Consider the following 23,984-nt stretch of genomic DNA (forward strand, 5'->3'; position numbering starts at 1 on the left):
AGTGATAGGGATGCCATAACCTCCATTATCTGTCCTGCCCATCCCGAGAGATGCTCGTATACCTGCCGTGCACTTTGGCTGACCTCAGCTTCCCATTTCCCACAGCAGAACATGTTCCCAGCCTCTCTGGGGAGGACATCCGTGGGGACGGTTCCTGTTTCCCTGCCCTTTCAGTCATTTGCCTTCCTGAGCCTGATATGATTGTTTCTTTGGGCACGGTGTAAAAGATGCCAGCAAGGAACGGAAGCCTCTCATGCCTCAGCAATTTATTAAGAAGAAAAGGAGGCTATTGAACTTGGAAGCTGTTAAGCCAGTCGTTCTCTTTTCCTGGTCATAAAGATAACCTGTCCATAGATAAATCATCCATCCAAATGTCTTCAGCATTCCCTGAAACAACACGTCCTCAAACTAATAAGCAGCCAGGTGGAGGGAGGCAGGGATTATCCATGTACAGATCTTCATGAAAACATAGGTGGTAGGTTTGAAGGGCTCCCAGTTTGTAGAGATTTGGTTTGGGGTTTTTTTCTTAATTTGCAGCAAATTTCAATCCCTTGAAATCTCTTTTCACTGCTCAGAGAATATGATATTCTTAACACCAATACAGTTTAAAGCGTTATTAGGATCCTTTTAAGAAAACCCTTAAGACTCTTTGGGGGTCTCCAGGCCTGTGTCAGACACAACAAAACTTACAGCAGCTACTTCTGTGGCAAGGCCTGCCTTGGCATAGCACCTGTGGATTACCTTTCTACATATCCTGCACTATGAGGCACCATTCTTGTCCAACTGATAAACACCATCATAATGAACAGCAGGTAGTTCCTCAGCAAAATCCAGGCAAGTATTTCAGTAGCCTGTGTCCCTCCCTGAAGCTCTTGAGCAAGGACATGAACTCTAATATTAATGTTGGGTACCCTGTTTTGGCCCAGGGTACAGCAGATTTTGTGGTTTTCTAATCCCTCTGCTGTGTAATCAGCTCTGCTGACCAGCACTGGGTGTATTCAGCTGCAACCCCCACTCTTCCTTTCAAAAGCATGCCCTTTTTTACAGAAACACAATGTAAAAGTCAAGTCCATTCTAATACATCGTCTTTAGCTGTATCCAATTGTGGCATCCCTTTCCATTTTATATTCATTAAGGTTTTGCCTGCCCAGCTATAAGATATTGGAAAAGATGCTGGGATGGTTTGTATAATTGAATGCTAAAATCAATGGCTATAGCTCTAAGAATGACTGAGTGGGCAGATATGGGGGTAAAAATAAAAAGTATTACCTACTTGCTTTTTTGTGATTTTGAATCATAATTTTCCAGTTAACAATATTCAGTATTGATGATTTGGATCTGTGACAAATAACTGAGCATACTGGAATATGGGGGGCACTGGTTATTTGAGCCCTCACCAAAGAAAAAAAATAAACATAAATTATTGCTTAGTTTAACACATGATGATGTTGCTGCCTCAAAAACAGCCTTCGGGACATTTAAATGTTCTAAATAGCCTCCTCATTTTGCAAATCTGAAATCCAAAATGAACAAAACATATATTTCACCTCACCCAGATGGGTGAAGTCATAGCAGAAGTGAGAGGCCAATAGCAGGTTTCCTGACCCCCTGTTATATAAAAGCATAAGAAGGGACAAAGTGGTGATGCAGTTCTTTGAAAAGCATGATGCTTTCAAAAGTCCTCTTTCTCAGCACCAAGTAGAATTCTGGTCTAAATCATTAAAAAGAAAATATTTAAATAAAAAAATATAAATAATGATTGAGAGCTGTTTAAAATTTTTTACTAGGCACCAAAAATACATAACTCCCCAGTAAAGAAAGAATGAAAGAATATTATAATTGAAAACTCACAACCAGATTTAAAATAGAAATGGGGGTGGCTTTAAGTATGTAAAACATATATAAAAAGTAGTAAAAGAGAAGTTGAATATAAAGTAGAAATAGGAATTACCAAAAAAATTATTATGGAAGTGAAAGGGAAAATAAAGACTGAAAAAGCTATTTTTTTGAAGTAAGCTAAGAACAAAATGAGTCTCAATCATGGTATTGATCTGTTATCAGATGGAAATGTTAGACTATTCAATAATAATGCAGACAAGAAAGCTTAAATCAATAAATACTTCTATCCTGCTGCTGGGAAAAAGCAAGCAGATGATGAAGACATTGCTGATGACATGTCTGTTCTTGTAGTATTCTCAGAGGAATTTAATACCACCTACTAAAATCAGGCATTTTAAATCAGCAAGACAGGATACCTTGGACTGAAACTTTTTTTTTTAAATAAGCTGCACAGAATGTCTCTGCACTATTTAGGTTGATTTTCTATGGTTCTTGGTGCAATGAGTAAGTCCTGGAGCAGAAGAAGAAAACCCAGTCTGGTGTTTTGTAAAGGCTATGTAAAAAGGCATAATTATTTTATCATTATCATATAATTGTAATAATTCACATGTAACTAGAGATCTGTGATCTGAGACCTGAACTAAATAATGAAGTGGCTAACACGTAAAGAATAAAAGAAGAGAAATACAAATAGGGGTAATCAACATGGTTTTATAGAAAATGCACCTAATTGAACTGTGCTAATACTTTTTTCTGAGGAAATCACAGGTACAGTTGTTAAATATAACAAAGCTGGTACAATATACTTAAGATCCTGGAAGGCTTATATCACATGGCATTTTGATTAAAGAACTTACTTGACATAAAAATAAGATAGCAGTCATTAAACAGACTATAAATGACCTATCAGACTGGTCCCAAAATACAACTGAGAACTGGAAGTGACTGCTTTGTTTATAACCTATTTGTACCAAGATGGGTGGAGGAGGGTGTTTGGCATTACCATGCTTTTAGTCAATAACCTGGAAGGAAACATCAAACATTTTGCAAAATGTTACTTAGTCCAAGAGAGAGATGAATCATGAAAAAGGGAACTGCTGATCTAGAGAAGCCTTGATGGCACGGTGAGTTGTGCAAACACAGAAAGGGTTTGCTTCAGCACAAGGAAGGTCATGCTTGCACATCCACAAGGAGACCAGCTGTAGCTCTGCTATAGGGAACTTTGCCCAGGGAAGCAGTGACTTTGTGGGGACCTCTGAGATCAGGGCAGCTGAGGACCTGCATACAAGCTCAGAGTGCAACACTGTGCTTGATAGGGCTAACGTGATCCTTGGATGTACACACAGGGTCAAGGTGTGTACCAGTATCATCTCCGTTCTGCTTGGTGTATTCTCCATTTTCATCAGTCCTCTGCTGTCAAAATCTCCCCATTATGTCTTCTACATGATTCCTAACTCAGCAAATTAATAAAATAGTGCTTATTTTCTGGTTCAGAAGTCAGTTTGCTTTAATGACTATCTGCCAGACTGAGGAAGGTACCTGCCAAAACTGTCTTCTCATCTTGTACTCATCATATGAGATCTTAGATCTACATGTGGGGTGCTAGTATGCAATTTTAAAGCCTTAAATCTGCTCCTCTCTAGTCCATCTCCAAAAAACAATTTATGATTTGTGAGGTAGCTGAGAAAGCAGTGTCATGGGTGGTAACGTACAGAATCATCCTGGGGATTCTTGCTCATACATTTCAGAAGCTGGTCCCAACCATGAGCAATGTTGCCTCTCTTAGTCATAGAAAGTAGCACCTATTTTTGCTCTCCATATAAAGGAAACAGTTTGAAGGACACAAGCAACACTGTCTGAGACACAAATGGGAAGTGAGAAGACCAGAATTAGCAAAGCAGAATGAGAAGAACAAAAAACACGCAGCAGAAAACAAAGCAATAAATACATTTCCAGAGCATAATCCATGTGTGACAAGGAACAGCTCAGAGATGACTTGACTCCTTCAAGCTTAAAACAGATGATGCCCCACAAAGTACATAAATGTGTTTGTATCAAAGGGTGTCACGCATCAGCAACTGAGCTGCATGTAGGAGACTTGTACCTGTCCAGAATGAGGCTACCAGCAACCTCCTGCTTGTTACTGTGCTGTTCCAACTCTATTTATCAGACTACAAACACCAGTCCTGGCAGGTGGTCAGTGTACCTACAAAGGCTTATAAACAATCATCCATCAATCATGTACCCAGACAGATCCTCCCAAAATACAAATTCTCTCAGATGTTTATTTGCCACATACTTTATCACACCTGTTAAAAGCCAAGTGACCGTTCTACAAGTGGCTTTTAATTTAGCTGGAAATTGACACTCACATTAATAGGTCTCCCTGATGCCAGACTTAAGTCACTGATGAGTCTCAGGTGTCAAATGCTGGAGCCACTTCATTTCCTGCAAACAAGTCCAGTGCTGTTACCCTCTTTGAATGTATTGCCTACCCTGCCAAAGCACAGAAACCTGGAATTGTCCTAGAAAACATCTGTTCTGGGAAAAGCAAAAGCTGCCAAGGAATTAAGGAAAGGATATTTATTTCTTCTTTTCAAGAAAGGATGCCTGGGCTTGCCTGGATGAAACAGCAAGCAAGGGGAAATAGAAGTCTTATTTGTGGAACAAATGAATAATGAAGGCTTTCTTCTAATGCAGAGAAGAGAACAGGCTGAAACTGGGCCTTCTAGAGGCAGCATTTAATCTAGTCTAGGTCTCTAAGAGAGAAGATAAAACTTCCACTGACAATCATGGAAGGAGACCTGTGAAAATGCCAAGTGCTTCTGATGATCCAGGTCTGACTGTCCCTCTTAGGCAAGATATTTAGCAGTGACAAAAGTAAAGATGGTTGTATGCAGATCACACATCCCTGACCCATGGAAACCATTGCCACAGACTGGGTCTGAGCCCCAAAAGGACTACTTTTATCCAAGAGTACTCATGGTTTCAACAGCGGTGTGTCTGTTACAGAAAGGGGAACAGGCTTCTTGGGAAGGATCTTTCCAAGAAGCAAAGTCTTCATGCAGCAGGGACCAATGTTATTTTTAAGTCATTAACTCAGCTGTTTTGCACAGCAATAAACCCTAGATAAGGAAACAGCCAAGAACAGCACAGATTGCCAGAGACGGGTGGGACAGAGCAGAGATCCCAACTTCAGTTCCTGACGAAACCCTTCACTTTTACTCCCCACAACTAGATATCCACCTTGCTAGCACAGGTCATCCGTGAGCAGAAGCAACCCAGGCACCACTGGAAACAAAGCCAAGGAATAGCTTTGGTCATGGCCAAAGACAAAAACTGTAAGGAGTGGAAAAAATCTCCTGGGTTCTGACTGCGTGAGCCCAGCCATCCTGACCTGTGCTGGCTTGCAGTGATAACATTGTGCACCGAGGCTGGCACGCAATCCAGGTGAAGTCACAAGTGGAAAAGCTTCCCACCCTACGCAGCCTCAGTGGTCACATCCACAGCTCCTCACCCGCTTACCACCCCTTGCCATGCTCCACCCAGTTATCCCTCCTGCCTGGCTTTCTTCCACTGTGTTAGGGTAGGCCTGGCTCACAAGTGGCCATTGTGTTTCCTAGGAAATATTTCTATGGGAAGTACCTGCTCATAGTGGCTGTGCTTGAAGGCTAAGAGCCTCTGCTGGAATGTATCAAGACTGTCCCAACCCCCATCTGCATCAGCACTCATCTTTACTGCACTATCCTCAGAAGTTTCTGATGGTCCATTGTGCCACCAACTCTTCCACATGCACACTCTTGGCCTCTGCCAAAGTTTAAGCCTGTGGGCAACAAGGTAAGGAATTAAGCAAACTCCTGTCATCATATGTTTTTTCCACACACAAAAAAAAAGAAAAAAACATCCACAGGGGATGGAAAGACCTAATTCTTATTCAGCTGAGAAATACAGAATAACTGCTTGAGGTTTAAAGTCTGAAATACATGACAAAGCCATAGATGAAGGTATGCAAAGAAATGCCTTGCCTTAACCAGAGGAGAATTAAAGCAACACTACTAAATGACAATTAATGCCTTGTCACTGAGCACCTCAGTGGACTCTAGCAAAATCTTCTTTGATTTGGGATGTCACTGCAGCATAATCCAATAAAAAGGTGAACCAAACAGTCTGAGTCTGGGTGAAAAGCCTGAATCTAGCCCAGCAAAGATGATGCCTGGTTGCTGACTCTGACTTCTCCCACCCTGTACAACCAGAGAGCAAGATGTATGGGTGCCATACCGAGAGCAGAACAGTGCTCTGGGATGAAGGTTCTGGTGGCAGGGTAAAGGTGGTGGCAGCTCCTCTTTGAAATATTTGTGCTCACCCTCATCCTCAGTGGTGGAGGTGGCTGCTGTTGCCATGGAGTAGGAACAGGGTAGATGTTTACATGGGAAACAGGAATGAATGGAAAGCAATGCATCTTACTGGAGCAATAGTATTTGAAGTTCACAGAGTGATGTGGTTTGGCTGTTTGCACAGGGCAGGTTGAAAAGGAATAATAATGCCTTGGCTTAAGCAGGGATGCCTTTTGCTCTTGCCCTGAGGTCCCAGCTCTCAACCCCATAGCTCCCAACCTCCGACTGTAATGCCAGAAAGAGCTGATTTGATCACATAGACGCACACATTCAAAAGCTTGGGTCAGACTTGACAGAAACCCTTCCCCTCTCTGTAAGGATCTACTTCTTGACAAGAATGCAGCAACAACTTAAAAGCCTCCTGTCAAGGATCCACTAAAACATCAGTGAGTTCCTCTAGGAATTAAATACACACAATGTTAAAAAAAGAGTGCTTTTTATCATATGACTTCCCCCCCCCCCAAGTTTCAAATTACAGGTTTTGGATTTTATTACCCTTCAGTCTGCTAGACCGTAGAAAGTTTGTTCCCCTTGCAACTATACATACAGACACTGAAAAAAGTTAGCTCTCAGCTTTCCCTTTTCCCTTCAACTCTTCGACCTCTTGCACTGGAAGGCACACTTTCAATTATTTAACACCCTCCGGCATTGTCCCTGAAACCTCTCCCATCCAGGAACCACCAACAAAAGCACTAAATAAAGTACATGGGAAGTGACTGTGTCAGTACTAAATGACACCCGTGCTCAGCCTCTCCTAGAGCTATTCATCTTGAAGTCATTTACTGAAAGCTGCATGAGTTCCCCCAGCTACAGCATCATCCTGGAATTCTGTTGTCAGCCAATGTGCTGCACCAGCCCCCACTTCTTCCCTGTCACTGCTCCCCACAGCAAACTTGCCAGCTGATAAGCATAGCCTGTATTCCTTATTCTTTGACATGTGACTTACAGCAGCTAATGTTATGCTTGGCCCCGACTTTCTGAGTGATTCAGACTATTGCAGTAATGCTAGTTTACTGATTTTTTAGTCATTCTGACTGATCAAGGACTGTTCTGCTGTCCTTCCGACCATTGATAGTGGAGTTCAGTAGTATATGGCCACAAATGACCAACTTTACAGTGCTTATTCCTCCATATAATTAAGAAAAGACTTTAAAGCTCTAATGTCTGCATTGGAAGAAACAACAACAACAAAAATCTCTAAAAGCACTGTATAAGCACTATCTATTCCCTGCTCAGTCAGCCTTGTGCAATTTGATTGTAAGTGCTTTAAGGTAAAAGTTATCATTTGATACATGTTTCTGTAGGGCCTATCACAAGTGGGCCCCTAATTAAGAAGCAGGAGTCTTACTCTCTGGCTGAGATTTATGCACATCCTGAACTTCATCCTGTGTCAGAGGACCTAGTCTCAATGCACACTAAAACATAGGCTTTCTGGTTTTGCAGACTAGGGACTAGGAAGATGCATAGCATATAGCAAGGAAGGTGAAAAAAAGAGGTTAGGCAGTCAAAGCTTTTCTTTATACCAGTGTAGATACAAACCTCACATCTTCTTTTCATTTGCTACTGAATACACAAACACAGGATTGCATTCCTGTGCCTGCTTGCCTCAGGGGCAATAAGCAAATTACACAAACTGCAAATAAGCAAATATGTGGATTCCCTGACTTCGAAGGGGTTTTTGAAGATTAACTACTTAACCCCTAATTATACCCACACTAGTTGGCTAATGAATGAGGTGAGGCAACACCCTTGACTGGGAGGATTCATGATGAAAAAAAGGTGGGTTATTCCATCCCAAGGAGGAGAAAAGCTCGTGGGTCTGGCATCTTGCTGTGCAGATTTCCCACCTTGGCCAGAGTCTCAGGGGTCTGTATCTCCAAGAATATCTGATCTTTCTCATTTTATTGTAGGATCACTGCACAAGAAGGTATGAAATCCAATGGCTGTGCTCAGTGCACAGAGTCCTGGTGCAAAGAGTGCAGAGTCCAAGTGACACAGACCCTTCCTGGAAAGGCACTTTCCCCTACTGCCATAGCTTACTAATGTGAGAACAACCTACCTTCTAGAAGATCTCACTTCAGCCATGAGGGATGCTTCAGTTTCCTGTATCATCCAAGCAGCTTGCCCATCTGCAGCAGACCACACATGAAAGAGGAAGCTAACACACTCCAGGTTGCTCAGGTTTGGTGTTTCTGATTCTGTGACTGGGAGCCGAGGTATGGTTGTAGGGTGAAACCATAGTCATCACAGGCATGAAACACAATGTGCTACCTGGTATTTAAATTTTCTGTATCCTTCACTTACTCTCATGAGTAGGACCAGGCAATACAGAGCAAGCATTTCACAATCACTTCCTCACATCAACACCCTGAATACTCTGCATCCCAAGGTGTAGTTGTGGCTGTGGAAAGAGACTCCTGAAGACTTTTAACATAAAGACCCTATACACCAAGAACAGCTTTAGAGACCACTGCACATTGCATTCAAGCTAGTAAGAGAGGTGGGGATAAACAGAGCATCCACAACTAATGCACGCAACACTTCCCCAGTGATCCATAAAGTAAAATGGCACACCCTTTCCTTTGGTTTTATCTCTCTTCATATTCTTTTTAGGAATACAGACTTACACAGAGATCTGATTTAGAGGTTCCAAACTATGCTAGAACCACAGCCCCCTGAGATAAATTCAGGATAGTTATATAGGGGACAAATCCTGTTCTTACAAAATTCAGAGAGAGCAGCAGGACTTGGGAACCCATTATTTGTGTACTTATCCCCACAGAGGCCCTTAGCCTAGCTAGCTGAAAAAATGCAGTATTTATGGAGTGTATTAAATGATTGGGACATTTCTCCAATGTACAAAATTCTGCCAAGACTTCTCCTGCCTTTCCCTAGTTGTTTTCTTCCTCTTTCCATCTTTCTTTTTGACTCCTTCCCCTTTCTGCCTCTCTCTGCTTTAGCTTGACTGGGCTTTCATTTTTTTCTTCTTTACTCCATGACTCTCCCTTCAATAGCATCTTCTTGGTTGATCCACACCCATGGCACTGGGCACTCCTATTTGTTGGATCCTTATAGATTTATACAGGAAGAGCCTGTTTATAGCCTGGAGCCTGCAAAGACTTCTGGAATTTGAAATGCTTTCTCCTTCCATTTTGAGGGCAAGCAGCTGAAGAGACCAAGAATCCTGCCTCTCTTCACAAATATCTTGGCCTTACAGATATCAACCTTACCTTTAGATCCTGCAGCTCAGCAAATGTGCTATCATATATCCCAGTGTTTACTCAGCCTATGCAATCTGATAGGCAACCTATATTAAAGGGGATGATTAATGTCTATGAACGGATGATATATTTTTGGAAGGGCAAGGCAAATTCAGAAGGGCTTACCAAACTCTTTGATCATTTAAGCTTCTAGTTACCAAATAACCACCAGCATCCTTTCCCTAAATCCATTTATTCTTAGCTACATGAATCCCTCTCCCCACTAGCATCTATTCCTAAACTACATCTTTCCTCCCAGCTACACCATCATCTCAGTAGTTCCAGTAAACCATCCCCTAAGTGCTCTCCTTCTCCTGACAGAAGACAAATCATGCATTTTGCTTGCTGCACCCTTCTCTCACCTTCCACAGTATCCCAATTGACATTAGCAACTAATAGGCCATGGTTTGAAAGCTGCTACTTCTAAGCCCTCACAAAAAATTGTAACAAAATCTATTTAATTCATGGATTTCTCATAGCTTCACATACTTCCCTGTCAGTTGTTAAATTAACATCTGCTGCTGCTAACTATCCTAATTTTTTAGCAAAGGATAGCAGAAGCTATAAATCCAAGTCCAGTAGAGTTATAGTATCAGAAGTACTCACCCACTTTCATTATTGCCATGTCCAGCTTTTTATTTACTCTATTCCCTTTTTCTTCTCCTCCTGATTTTTTTTTTTTTTTCCTTCTTTTTTGCTGTTGTTGACATGGTGAACTGTTACTCTACATCTGCAGCAAACATGAGCTGGTCAGTGCTGAGCAGAGGGGCAGCTCAGCTATTAATTCACATCCCCTCATTGCTGCACTCAGGATGAAGAGTGGAGGCAGCTGGCACTGGGTGCCTCAGGAAGCACCTGCAAATATCAGCACACCTGAGGGATGCCACACAGGATGTCTGTGGGAAAACACTAACCAAAGGCATGACTTCAGAAGGACGTGGATAACAAGCTCCTATCTGTACCAGGTGCATATATCTCAAAATGGGATCCACCACCTTGCTGTGTTTCCTGCTCTAAGTACATAATTTAGGAGTTTTTTTATTAAAAAGCACCCCAGAAAAAAAAAAGGCTAGTAAGCCAGGTGGGCGGTGACATGACGCAGTAGGCCACTAACAAGGACATCTTACTAAAATGTGGAGGGGGAAAAAAAAAAGAATTTTAAAAATCAAGCTTAACACTTCCTCCTTTTGACCTCAAACGTCTTGGGCAAATGGCTCTGCTCTTAAGCCTGCAGCACATTCTAGGATGAAATTCACTCAGATCTGACAAGGAAGCTCCTTAAAATTTCTAACTAAAATAACCAGACAGCTAGACAAAGAACAAATGTAAGTCTTGGTCTTACATGGGCAGATTACTAGAGAGACATAGAGGAAGCACTGTCCCACTTTGCAGCCCCATGACAGCTCAGTTTACCATTACATACACTTACCATGCACACATTTCATTTCATATGCTCTGCTGATCCACTAAGCAAACTTCAACTTCACAGCTGCCTCCATCTCTGCAAACAGTGGATTTCAGAGTTTGGGGGAGTAGGTGCTGTTTCCCATCCTCCAAGGAAGTTAAATCTGATCATTTACCTCCTGGTCTCAGACACTGGCCACAACACTTACCTTCTCCTCCAGCCCTGCATTGAGCATCAAGTCATCTGGTAAGCCCACATGAGACCAGGCCCTGACAGAGACATAGGCAGAGCTTGCTCATGGATCCCAGTGAACTGAAGTAAGAACTAGATATAAAGTTCCTCAGGCTATTACCAAATGCAGACTTTGAGGACATCACTGATGGATACCTCAGACTTGGCATTAGCAGTGTCAGAAATCTAAGTGCCAGCCTCCAGAGCTAGCAGTGAGTGCCAGGTGGCACACTGAACACAAATACCTTAACAATATTCAGCTGCCTGACTCCTAGTTGGATGGAGAATCAGTATTCATTTCAAGCCAAATTAGGTGTTTACCACCTTCAAGGTATTGTGCTCCTGATCCTGCCTACTATGAACAGGGCCAAGAAAAAAAACTTTGAAGTGCAGAAAAAGATATTTTGAAGGCTATGAAAAGAGGCATAAATGTGAGCAAGCAGATGTAGAGTCAGTAAGTGGACAAACACCACGTAGGAAAATGGCAAATGTGAGGGGAAAGTAGGCAGCCATGAATGGGAACATACACAGTACACGTAGAGAGGCTGAAACCTGATTGAGAAACCACAGAAAGGAACTTGGAGATGAAGAACGACAGAGGTAAGGCAATAGGACCTGAGAGGCAGGAGGCACTGCAGGAACTAAGGACAACTGAGCTTTTCACTTAGATGGTATAGGCAAAAAGGCAGGTTTTAGAGGAAAAAATAGTGAGATTTGATGGGTCCACATGCAAGACAGAGCTTGGATACAATAAAATGTGTGGTAATTTAGATCTCACTGTCAAGGAGAAAGTGAAAAGCTGTGGATGATGAGGAGATGTGGCCTTGATAAAAGGCCTGGGTTGCCCACACATTGAGTTCCAGATGTTGGTAGGGGATGATGGAAGATGGAGAAATGGGGATGGACTGGAACAAAGAGGTGGTAGTGCAAGATGTTGGATAGAAATGGGAGAAAGAGAACAGAAATGGAGAACAGTTCAAAAGCACAAGAAAGATCAAAGCTAGTGGGGAAAAATGAGAACTCCTAAAGGTGTCTGAGGCAACACTAGATATTCCTGTGATGATAACTTTGGGATTATGATATTGAAAGTAAACAGCAAGGTATCCAACCAAGTAATGGGGAGGAAGAACTAGGCAAAAATAATGTGAATACAGGGAATGCAGAAGGAGTTTGTTCCATTTTTCAAGTTTGAAGCATGTGGAAGTGATTACAGGGATGATTACAAGACAGATATGGGATAATAACATCCAATAAGTAACATAGTACAGAGCAGAGCTGTAGCCCAAGAAGAAAATAGTATGCTGAGAGCTGCATAAGCCTATTTTCTGAATAGGATGGAAAAGTGAAACAAGTCTAAATTTGACTTTTCTTTGATTTCATTGGAAGTTTCTATTGTTAATGAAAATTTCTTCCTCTAAAGAAGTCCCTTGTTTCCGCTCTCATCATTTAAAATAGTTCGACCAGTGAAGCTGAAATCAAATCCTCAGCCATGAAAAAAAGGAGGACTTTGGCCCCAGGTTCTTTGATAAAATTTTCAGAAGTTTTTCTCCAGCAAGCAATTTTAGAATCATCTCCAATTTAGGAAGAAGGATGCTAAGTTTAGGACCCCTTTAACTAAAATAAAAGAATAAAAGAATGCAAGAAAGAAAAAACCCACAATGTTCTTAAACATCCAGATTTCTCACTCAAAAGGAAAGTTCTTTCTAGTCAGTTCTATGACAGGTTTTGTTGTTCTCCTCTGCTGTCAAGATACTCTATTACCAGTTTGACACCAGTTACAGGTTCCATAAATGACATACCTGCTCAGTAGTTGCTTATTGTTTAATATTCAGGGGTCCTTAGTTCAAACCCATAAAGAGGACTCTCCCAAGTGTATCAAGTGGCTTGCCTGTTAAAAAAAAAAAAAAAAAATTAAATAGCTTTAAAAATTGCAGTGGGCCTACATGTTGCAGTTACATGTAAAAAAAAATAATACCCTCTTTTCATGGCAATTAAGAGTTGTATAAGAACTACTTAGGTGATTAATACCCCAAGAGAGAGAAATATGCTATTTCTGGAAAAAGACAACAAAACTCTATTCTTTATAACTCTGGGCACTACCATACTGCAATCACTTCAGATGGCTTACATTTCCAACGCCACGAGGCACTGAAAGGTGACAGCTACCCCATCATCTGCAAACCCTTATTCTAACACAGAATTCATGTGCTGCCATGCCAGTTATGCCACACCTGGTGTTCCAGAGACCCATGAGGTGATTCCACCCTTGCCTTGCCTCAGGTTAGGGCCGTTTCTTTGTTACCTTGCTCTGGACTGGAGTCCAACCCTGGCTGCAGGCGATTCAGTCTCCCATGCTCTGCAACTTTTTCTGCAGAGCTGCTGTGAGGGGAGATTACTGCTGGCGATGGCATTTTATCAGTGCCGCTGCGAGGTGAGGGCAGACACGATAAGGAAGTGCTAAAAGTCAACGAGGTGCCATTGACAAGGATTGGAGCTGGGCTCACGCTTCCCCACCCACCATGTGTGCCCTGATGCTGCGCAGCCTGGCTGCCTTCTCACCAGCTGCTGCTTTGGCAGGCAGCACCTCTCACCCTCTCTTTTGGGTACACAGCCTCCTGTCCAGCTGGCCAGCTCATCTCCTCAGGAAGCTGTCGCCAGCATCAGGCTTGTAGGGAACAAATCTTTTCTCGTGAACCCTCTCTGCGTTCCCCCCTGAGCATTAGAGGGAACTTTTGGTTGTTCTAGCATCAGATGGAGGGACAGCCAGGTTGCTTCAGTTCCTCCCAGAGAGGAAGGTTCCGTTCCCTGGAGTGACTGCTTTCCCAGGAAAGTGTTGGCACATACTGCCCGGAGCAGAGCAGGTGTATGCAGACATACAGGCCTGGCATACACCCCTGCACAGGCAAGCCCCAAGGCTTGAGAAGCCTGCTTGTGATTAACAGATTGATTAGGACCAAAGTCTCTTTCCATCAAGTTTGCAGGGGCAGGTGAAGGAGCTCATAAGAAATTTATTTGTTTTGTGCAACCACAGTTCCTGAGCTGGAACCACACAAGCAGCCATCAAGCTGTAGGCTTAACCACATCACATGCTGATAGAGCCAAAATGTCTTGGCTCCATCCCTGTCATGGTGACCATCAACTCCACATAGCAGCAGCAGCAGCAGAGATAGCTTAGGTGGCAACAGACTGATCTGAGTATTTCAAAACAACATGAAGCTCAGGAATCTCTTCCACAACCTATGTAACAAGAACCTACACATGTACCAAGGACAGTCCCACTGCTTGAGGTATCACAGAGGAGGCCCAGTGGCTCAGGGAACACTGCTCTGAAGAGCAACAAATTCACCAGAGCACCATGAACAGGCTTGGACACTCAGCACACCCCACAACTGTTGCAATGAGCTAAAGGAGTCCATTATATTTCCACAGGGCAGGTGTGGTTTTCACAACTGCCCCCTTTCCCAGCTGGTGTCAATGAAGTCTTTACTAGCAGCCTCAGCACAGAAGTCTGAAAGAAATTCTAAGTTCACCTCCAGAGAGGCCATACCAGTGTGAGGTTGAGATGCACTGAGAATTTAACCACGCAAGATGCATCTTGCCAGTCCTCTGGCACCCTGGATTTACATTTAGAAAGAGAGAAAAGAGAGCTGCTGCTTCTTGGGTTGTGCTTGCTGCAAAACACCTTCTGAGATACCCATGCTTGCTGTTTCCGAATCTTCATAAAGATGCCAGGGACAAAAAAATGAATATATTTCCACTCCTTGAGATTCAACACAAAAACATTCCTGAGATGCACCTTGCAAGCAGCAGGCAGAGCCCACTGTTCACTCCCAGGAGAGCTGGCAGGTTGGATTTAGTCCTAAGAGCGTGGCATTGGGGCCAGGCCAGCTCTCACCACAGCAAACCATGCCTGCACTGGCAGGCACTGCTTCCCGTGCTGTACAAAACAGATCTGAAGTTCCCAGGAGATCTAAACACCCGGTAATACCATTAAAGGGAGATGTTTCTTTCCCAGAAGAAACAGATATCCAGAACAGGAACTCCATCTAAGGCCACTTAGCTGTGGATGTTGACCTGTTTATATTTACTAAGGCTGTGAGAGTATTGTATTGTGTATCACTGTAAGGACATCTGAAATCAACAGTCACAGTCTATGGGCAGTAAAGCCCTCACTCAAATACTTAGTTTGTGAGGGCTTAGTCTGAAATGATTTCTCCAATGTCTGTAATTTCTATTTCTCCCTCCACCCCTGTCCCTGAGGACAAAAGCTTTGTCTGAAGACAGGATTGTGCTTCTGCCAAGTACCATGCTGGGAACCTCAGGAGTTTGTTCTGCTTCCGATTCTTCTCTTTTATATTATTTATTAAACACACCCCCAGTCCCAGCCAGGGAAAAATGTAATCCCTGAACTAAAAGGTGCCAGAGAATGATGGGCAGGAGGCACCCACAGCGTATATTGGTATATATGGGGAGGGACAGATGGATATCATGGGGACCTTTGTGCCAGCACCTGCCAGGCCCTCCTTGGCAGTTGTAGCCTTGCCTACAGGCAAGGGCAGCATGGGCAGCTTCCAGGTTCCCTGGTGCCCTCTCCACAGGGGATACAAATGCTGGGCCCTTCATCCTCCCTGTCTCCAGACAGAGCAGGCCTGAGGGACCAAGCAGAGCATCATTCCCTGCACTGTCCTGCCACCAGCTGGGGTCCCTCCTTTGCTTGAGAGGTGGCAGGACAGTGTGCTAGAAATACAGAATTCTTCCAGAACTTCAGCACTGTCGGAAAGGAAAAGAGAGAAAAGAAAAAAATATACATGGGGGGAAAAAAGAAAAATAAATTTAGAGAACAATTTCCTCTACCCTTCGTTCCCCAGCACAGCAGGCCCTGTGGCTGAGCTGGGTGTCTCCCCACTGGGGTTATAGGTCTTGTATGGTGTGTCTCCAGGGAGTTATGTTTGGCAGACCCCAGCACGCACTGCCCTGGGGCTTGTCCTGGCTCCTGATTGCTCTGTGCCACTGATCCTCAAGCAGGATCTTTCAGTGCAGGGCCTAGCAAGCTTCTCTGCAAGTACCTCACTGATGGATGGATGTTCAGTGCCTGCTTCCAGCCCTAGGCAAGAGCAGCCAGTTTGCCAGCCTGGCAGGCGTCCCCCCAGCCCTTTTCAGAAGCAGTCACCTTACCTTGTTTAAGCTTCAGGGAGTTCAGTTTGGGGTGAAGGGTAGGTCAGCTCTTATCTCAGTCTACATGCTCAAATGTAACCCTTAGCAGTTCCCTTTCCAGCTCTGAGAGTTCCTGCCTGGCGGCACAGAGAGGACCACACTTTCCCCTCTGCTGAGGCCTTTTAGCAGGAGGCAAGCAGTGCCAAAGAGCCACAGAGATTTCCTAAGGAACCCCAGCACTGAGGAAAATACTGGGGGTGTCTCTGACCTTTTTCCTCTGCTGCCTTTGACAGGGGGCTCATGGCTAGGAGAAGGAGCAGAGCCACAGCCCTCCAAACCCAGGATGATGTTCAAGGACAACAGGAGAAGAATGAAACCCAAACTCAGGACCCTGCGGGCCCTGCAAGATTCAGAGGGTACAGAAAGCCACCCTGGCCCCCTTATCATTCTAGAAAACATTTTTAGCACAGCTGAGGTGAATTCAAGATCTTGAGCTACAGGATCTTGAGATTTGTTTAAGCAAATACCACTTTTGTCAGTTTTCCAAATGTCTGTTCACAGACAGATTGTTCAAGCATCCTGCCAGGGCTCCAAACATTCATTTATGGAGAAATTTTCTGGGAAACTATGTCTGCATCCTTGTCTTGCCTTCTGAACGTTTTACCAATCACATAAATATGAGCACACACAGAAATGTAGGTGTAATAGATTGTGTTCTCCAGAGTCTTACAGACGTATATGAATTGGGGAGCCCCGCTCAGACCACTGATATCTTGTCCTAACCACAGCACATCACACTCAGCTCAGTGTTCAAAGCAGCAAATCATATCTGTATCCCTTACTGCTAGAAGCTCCCACAGAACAAAGACCCCAAAATTGAGTGGGGGTGGGTGGTAAGGGAGCTGTGGAGCTGACAGAGACAGTTGTCCCTGTGTGTTTTCTTTCCTTAAAGATAAAATTTACCCCAGTTGAACGAAAAATCAGGAACAATGCAGGAATTTTAAAGAGGCACAAGCTGCCACCTGACTCAGCGTCTGGGCAGGATATCGATTAGGAAGGCTATTCTTTATTCCTCTGCTATTGTTCAAGACTGGCCTCCCTCATGACAGCAACAGGCGTGGGAACACAAGCAGCCTTGGTGTTAAAAAGTGCTTTTATCACTGCACTGAGTAGAGGGGTCTCTGGGAACCAGAGATGGTGTGTCTGATAGTTAAGAAAAGGCATTCAAACCAAAAGCCTTAATCTGAGATCTCTGGTCCCTGCTAACAACTCTGAAGCACACCAATGTGCCAGTCTGGCTTTTCTTCTGAGCTGTATTTAGTCTCCAGTGAATTCAGAAAGGTGCAGAGAGAAAATACCTCTGCCTGCTCAAAATTCTTTGATTTTTCCTTGAGCCCCAATAGCTGCTGTGATAGCTGCTTCTATAGACATGCCCACCCATTTAACAGGACATAGGGGCTTCTGTAAGCAGTGTGGCACAGCACAAAGAGTAGGCTCACCACCCATGTCTTTATCCTTATCCTTCATCTTCAGCAGGTTTTGCTGGCCAGGTTGGGTTCTAGCCTGCAATAGCTACCACAATAATTTCAGTAGGTGAGGGCATCTCCTACTTATTCAACAGAACCAGACAGCTGTAGTGTGGCATGCATCATTGCCACTTAACCTCACCAGATGCCTGCAGCCTACCAACAAGCCAACAAAAGTCCCTACCAAATGAACATTATACAGTTTCCTGTTAGCTTCAGGCACAAAAAAAATCTTTGGTTTCCTGGCAATTCTTGATGCATTAAAAAGAAACACACTTTATTACTGTAACGCCTCCAACTTGACTGAGTAGGGAGCAATGACCACCAACCAGGTTTTCAGACAGCCAGAATAATTCTGGCTTCCCTCAGGGCTGTACAACTGGTTCCTGATTTTGTATTCTCTGTAGGTTCATTCTTCATTTGTAACAGAATCTGATATATAACCACCTTATATATACATATGGAGGTCTTTGCTTTCACCTACCCTTAAGATAAAATTTTAAAATGAAACTCTTTCAGGCACTGACTGGACAAACATCAACATATGGATTCACTTCAAAGACATCCCAAATTAAAGTATACAGTATACTGGACAGTGGATCTCCATATATATGTCATGCTCTGTGTAGACACTAGGTATTTATTCCAGCATCTAGAAACACTCCAAAACACCGCTTCATGTGTCTGTGTAAGAATATGCAGTTTGGTAATAGTGTGACTGCACCAACTTTTTCTTCAGGCTTTCATGTGTTTTTCACCTTCCTCAATTTTAAAAGCAATCAGATCTTGGCCAAGGTTCTCCTCCTCAAGTCTGTAACAAATGGACAATGAAGCTAAACTTAGACATTTTTCAGTAGCTCCCCTTCTGCAAGAACCTTATTAGCACAAAAATATTATTTTTCAAAGAAGATGGACATGTTGTCTCAACATTGGTTCTTTATGCTGCCTCCATGCCAGCTTGTTCTCAGTGCTTAGCACAGAGCAAGGCAGGCACCAGGCTGGGAAGCTGAAGCCCAGAGCCTGGCTCACTCTGCCCATGCAGGCACTGCAGACACAAGAGGCTGGAGCCACCTGGCTCTTCTAAAAGACTCTCCAGCACTAACCTGTGCATCAATTCAGAGATACACAAGTAGCTACTGCGTTAGCTCACGATCTTAGCAAAGATGTTGATTATGTCCTTATCCACATCTTTGGGCAGTCAGGAATTGATGACTCCATCATCTTACTGATTACTGCTCAGTCCGAAAAGCAATCTAATAAATGTAGCAGGCTGCAATTTAAGGGACAACTCGCTCCTTGAGCTCAGTGCAATGGACATACTTTCACTGCTTACCTTCTGACCTTCTTTCACACCTTGTGAAGGTCCATCTGTAACTCACAAACTAAAAAGGACCAAGGACCAATTAGATCCCACTATCATCAGTACTGCTGAATGATCAGCATGCTCCCTGGCAATTTCCCTCTAGGCCAAGGATGCTTTCCCTGGGTGGTTTGGGTGCTGGCCTAAGGAGTAACATCTCCCACAAGGCAGCAGGGACAAAAGCACCCTGTTTGGGGTCTGAGGGAGGGAAAGAAAATGGACATAAACTGTGCCAGGTCATCTGCTCTCAAGACCATTAACTTTTTTCCCCATGTTGATCAAAATCCAGAACCTCTACCTGCAGCTAAACCCCCATGTTTGGGTGATCATCCTCAGTTGTCAGGGAGCTGGTCACAAGAATGGTTTCTACAATTTTTTCTATGAGGTGTTAAGTTTATTGAGGAGCCTGGAGTATTTAATGATCAATACGCTTCCATTGCCATACCAGTGGCTCTCACTCCTCTCATTTTCACCACACTGCTTTGCCTCCTGGCCATTTTAGATTATTCCATCACATGAGTCACACCTACAACTAACCCCCCACCCCAGGTCTCAGGGCATGGTGTCTCACAGAGCAACAGAGATGGCTTTTCAGGACTGCCTCAGAAATCCCCTGGCACATGAAAAGAAAGATGTCAATCTATGAGGCACTTCAACAGTTGTTCCCTAACTGGAATGGGAACTTAGAGGCAAAGATAGTCCGTGTGAAATCTGGGGACAAAGTATCCTCTGCCAAAGGCATCACACTTCCAGCACAATCTTCCAAATGGAAGCAAACAAATCCAGAATGCAGGGACCCAATTTTAGGAGCCTTCCTTGTTGGGAGAAGATGACCATGAAAATAAGTGTTGATACATTTTTCCAACCAGAGAAACTCAAGCAACCAAACAAAAAAGCTACTCTGGCAGATCTGCATCTAGAAAAGCAAATAACATGTATTTTTAAACATGGAAGACTTCATCAGTGAGCAATCAGAACTCCCAGGTTAGGAATATTGTTGATGCCACATGACATATGTACCTGTGTATAATATTACTCACCAGGTACATACATGGGGAGACAGATACACTTGGGCCAGTTGTGAATTTGGTCATGTCTTGTCCCTATCCAGATCACTACCACAAATTTTAAACAGCATCTGTGTTACAATGTGTTTTGGGACATGTCCGTTTTTTGGGGGTTTTTTTCTGTGTTAGACTGGCATACTACTTCAGTAACATGTTTTTTACTTATTCTATAGATCATACTTATGATTGATAACAAAACTTCCTCCTCAAACCAATGCTACTTGGCCTTCTAAATGGCTTCATCTAAGGAATTTTTAAAAAATAAGCTGAATCATTTTTTCTGTTACTACTTTTCTTAATATGATGAAGAAATTCTGTTACACCCGATAAGATTTACCTGCTGCACTGACCTTGAACTGCTACAGACTATCTGTTCACAGCAACTTACAGCACAATTCAGGTGGGAAAAGACCTCAGAAGGTTTGAATTTCCTGTTCTTCAGTATCCAAAACCAGCTTGACACCGAGACCTTTTGACACCAGTTTCCCCAGCAGTTCACATTTCTTCCAGTACTAGGCAGACTAGGAGGATGGCCTTGATTGTGGCAAAGCTGGGTAGTGGTATATCTGAATCTGGAGGCCGCTCTATTTAATGCAAGAATCCCCAAGACAGTCCCAGAGCTCAGTGGGCTCTATGATGGCTTATGGGTATGCAAGTGGTGGGTTTTCTCTGCTTTGTCCCCACTCTCCCAAGTCCAGAATGAATTTCTCCATATCAGCCACACTTTGTCACCACCTGTTCCAACAACTGGAAGTGGTGCAGGGCATTTTTGACTATCACCAGGTGGTTTCAGCAACTTGGACAGGAGACAACACCAAGAGACTAAAAGAAAGGGAAGCCTGGAAATTTCCATCTTTGGCCATTGCCAAGTGCAGATAATATTTAATGTTGGCATCACATTTAGTTTCTTCAGCTCCATCTTTTTTCATAGTTGAACCATCTCATGATTTTGTTGCACTTGGAAACAAAATATGAATTCCCACCAAGTTTAGCCCCAAGCAGACTGTCTGCACAAAGCAGACCAGACACCACTCCACAGATCACCAGTGACCTCTGCGTGGATTCCTGCAGTGCTGGTCTATTTGCTTACACAGCTGCAGGCTACTATTTCAAATCTCTTTGGTAGCCAAAAGAGAATCTTGTGTTATTCCTATGCTGAAGTTTCCATATGGGTCAGAGTGGAACATAGTTCTTTTTAACTATATGAAGCAATTCCTTAACATATCTTTTTTAATCTTTTTTTCTTTTTTCTTTTTGCCTTTTTTTCTTTTTTTTTCATGCAAGGATAATCACACAGTTCTGAGCAGAGGAGGAAAAATTGAAAAGATTACTCGAGAGGAAGGAAAGCTGTGTGAGCTGGAGTGGAAAGAGCTTGACTGGGAGGCTGGTTTGAATTTTCCCAGACCTATCAGACAGGAACGGGACCTTCTCTCAAATGTTTTTAGGATAGGGATGTAGAGAGTGCAAGAGAAAGCACCGCATGTTATCACTATGGGCAGCCAGAGGAGTTCCAGGAGAAATATTTAAATCAGATTTAGATTTACCCTCGATTGTGGCACCTGGAGAGTTCTCCAACTCTTAGGAATCCAATGGCATTAAAGCACCAGCAATTCCTCTCAAGGCAGCATTCCTCATGTTTTCCAAACAATGTGGAAACTGCAAATCAGTGCAAATTTCTCAGTTCAGTAATTGTGATGTTGCCATCGTATCTTTCTATCAACATACTTCAAAGCCCTTTAGGTTTTCTCCCCAAATGTGCCTATCCATCCTCCTCCAACAAAGCTCAGCTCTCACTGATTATTACCTATAAAATTATTGATGTTAGAAATGCTGATGCAGGAGGATGAGGCTATTTAGAATGTTTTACCAGATGTTAGTCGAGTGATAATGCATCATTTAATGCAGCACATTGCAAAACCTCTTTCTTCCCTGCTGTAACAAATTGTTACTTTCCCCTAGAGAGAAAAGCAGTTCTTCACAAAATGAGCCTGAGAAGAAAGTGGGGAAAGAGTGTGGGAACAGCAGACAACATCAAGGCTTCCCATTTCCCTATTTTTTTCTTCTTGTGGGCACTTGTGAGTGGCTTTTAGCCACTTCCATTCATATTCTGAAGTGCCCATTCAGTGCTGCCCCTGGTTTGGTGACAACACTCTTAAATACTGAGTGCATTGTCAAAAAATCAGTCCTGGGCTCCTCTTGGTCTGAAAGAACCAATTTATTTTTCTCCTTTAACGGGCATAAGGATAATTATAGGAAGTTCCCACATCATATCATGTGGCTATCACATGCAAAAACCATCTATCCTACTAGCATGCATTGCACTTGGGTATCTCTGGTTTCTCTCACACACAGAAAGCCAAAACCCATCATCCCCACCAGGGAAAAAAAGTTTATAATTTTAATGGCTATTTTTGTCATATCTCAGTTGGGCAAGGGGGTAGTTTTTAAGGAAGATAAATTTCAGTTTTCTCACCAAGAATCCAAACTCTGGATTTGAGTACTGAACTGCAAAATTCAGCTCAAAACAAATTAATTTATAGCAACTTCAACTTGTTTGTATAAAGTTTAAATATCTCTTCCTTTTCTATCAGGAAAACAATAAACATCACCAAATAAAATCCTGTGTGATGTCATTTGTGTTCAGACACACTTGTTCAAATTTTATCACCAGGTTTCTGCATAAAACCTGCTCATGCAGAGGTCTTAGCACAGTTCAAGCCTGCTTTGAAACAATCCCTCAATCACCAGATCAGAGGGATGAAAAAAACAGCAACCCACAAACGAACCATCTCAGTACTGTCTAGCAACTTCTGTTAGCTTTCTGTTACATGTCCCATGATCACACTTCATCTTTGCCTCTGCTAGCATGAAAACCAAGCTACAGGGTGCAAAGGACCCAGTGAGAATACAGTGCCTGAATATATACAGAGCCATTGGCTGCTGGGATCAGAGCAGAGTGCATTGAGCTATGTATGAGGAGTAAGGGGAGAGAATTTAAATGAAATTAAATGGGAAGCTAAGTGGGGAAAGCCATTAGGCCATCAGCAGGGCTTCAGAGCTCAGAGATTTTCCTAAGCCCCTCCCCATTTCTAAACATGACCATGGCTCTCTGCATGACCTGGGCTAGCTGCTGTGGAGAAGCCAGGGTCCTCACTTCCTTGCCTTGGTGGCCGTAGGTGACTGACACCCACACCTGCTTCCTCTGCCCTCCTCTGGGGGCTGATAGAAAAAGTCAAGCAGACAGCATTTTACTAGGAAACCCAGGTGTCCAGAAACACAGTTAATACTATTTGAGTTCACCAAATCCTTCATTTTTCCAGAAAACAAAACTGGATACAAACCTTCCAAGCTTTTCTCTAATAAACAGTCAGGACACCAGGCTGAAAAGTATAGATGCCTAATGCAGCCCTGACAGCCTATTTGCCTTTATGCAGCCACACAGAAGTTGCAGCATGAAGGAGCAGGGCTGCCTGATTCCCTCACACTTCTCAAGTCACCTCATGGCACACTTTGTAAAGGAAAGGTCCTTGTAAGGCACCTTCCCTGCATGTTGTGCACCACAACAGTTCTGAGAGCTAGTCTAGCTTGTGAGCTCTTGCCAACAAAAGAAATAGAATTTTATTCTATGTATGTGTGTGCAAACACATACCTAGCATGTCAGTATTTGAACTTCTAATATGAAATGTGCCCTTCTAATCTGCTTGGGACAGCAGTGTTCTCCTACCCCTTCCATTTGCTGTAATTTGCA

General features: G+C 43.2%; 1 protein-coding gene across 2 annotated transcripts in view; it reads right to left on the reverse strand.

Moving 5' to 3' along the window:
- The window catches only part of GJA8 (gap junction protein alpha 8), a 41,348-nt gene that overhangs the window by 14,405 nt on the left and 2,959 nt on the right, over positions 1-23,984 (reverse strand). Inside the window, exons 1-2 of one of the 2 annotated variants that reach the window (XM_071756224.1) lie at positions 13,432-13,505; positions 12,929-13,017 (exon numbers count right to left, since the gene is read on the reverse strand). The gene's annotated coding sequence lies outside the window, so the exon portion shown is untranslated. Of the gene's footprint in view, positions 1-12,928; positions 13,018-13,431; positions 13,506-23,984 lie in introns of those variants that run through there. The other variant, XM_071756216.1, reaches the window with a different exon arrangement.

This window comes from Heliangelus exortis, chromosome 1, assembly GCF_036169615.1.
Source record: "Heliangelus exortis chromosome 1, bHelExo1.hap1, whole genome shotgun sequence".
NCBI lineage: Eukaryota > Metazoa > Chordata > Aves > Apodiformes > Trochilidae > Heliangelus > Heliangelus exortis.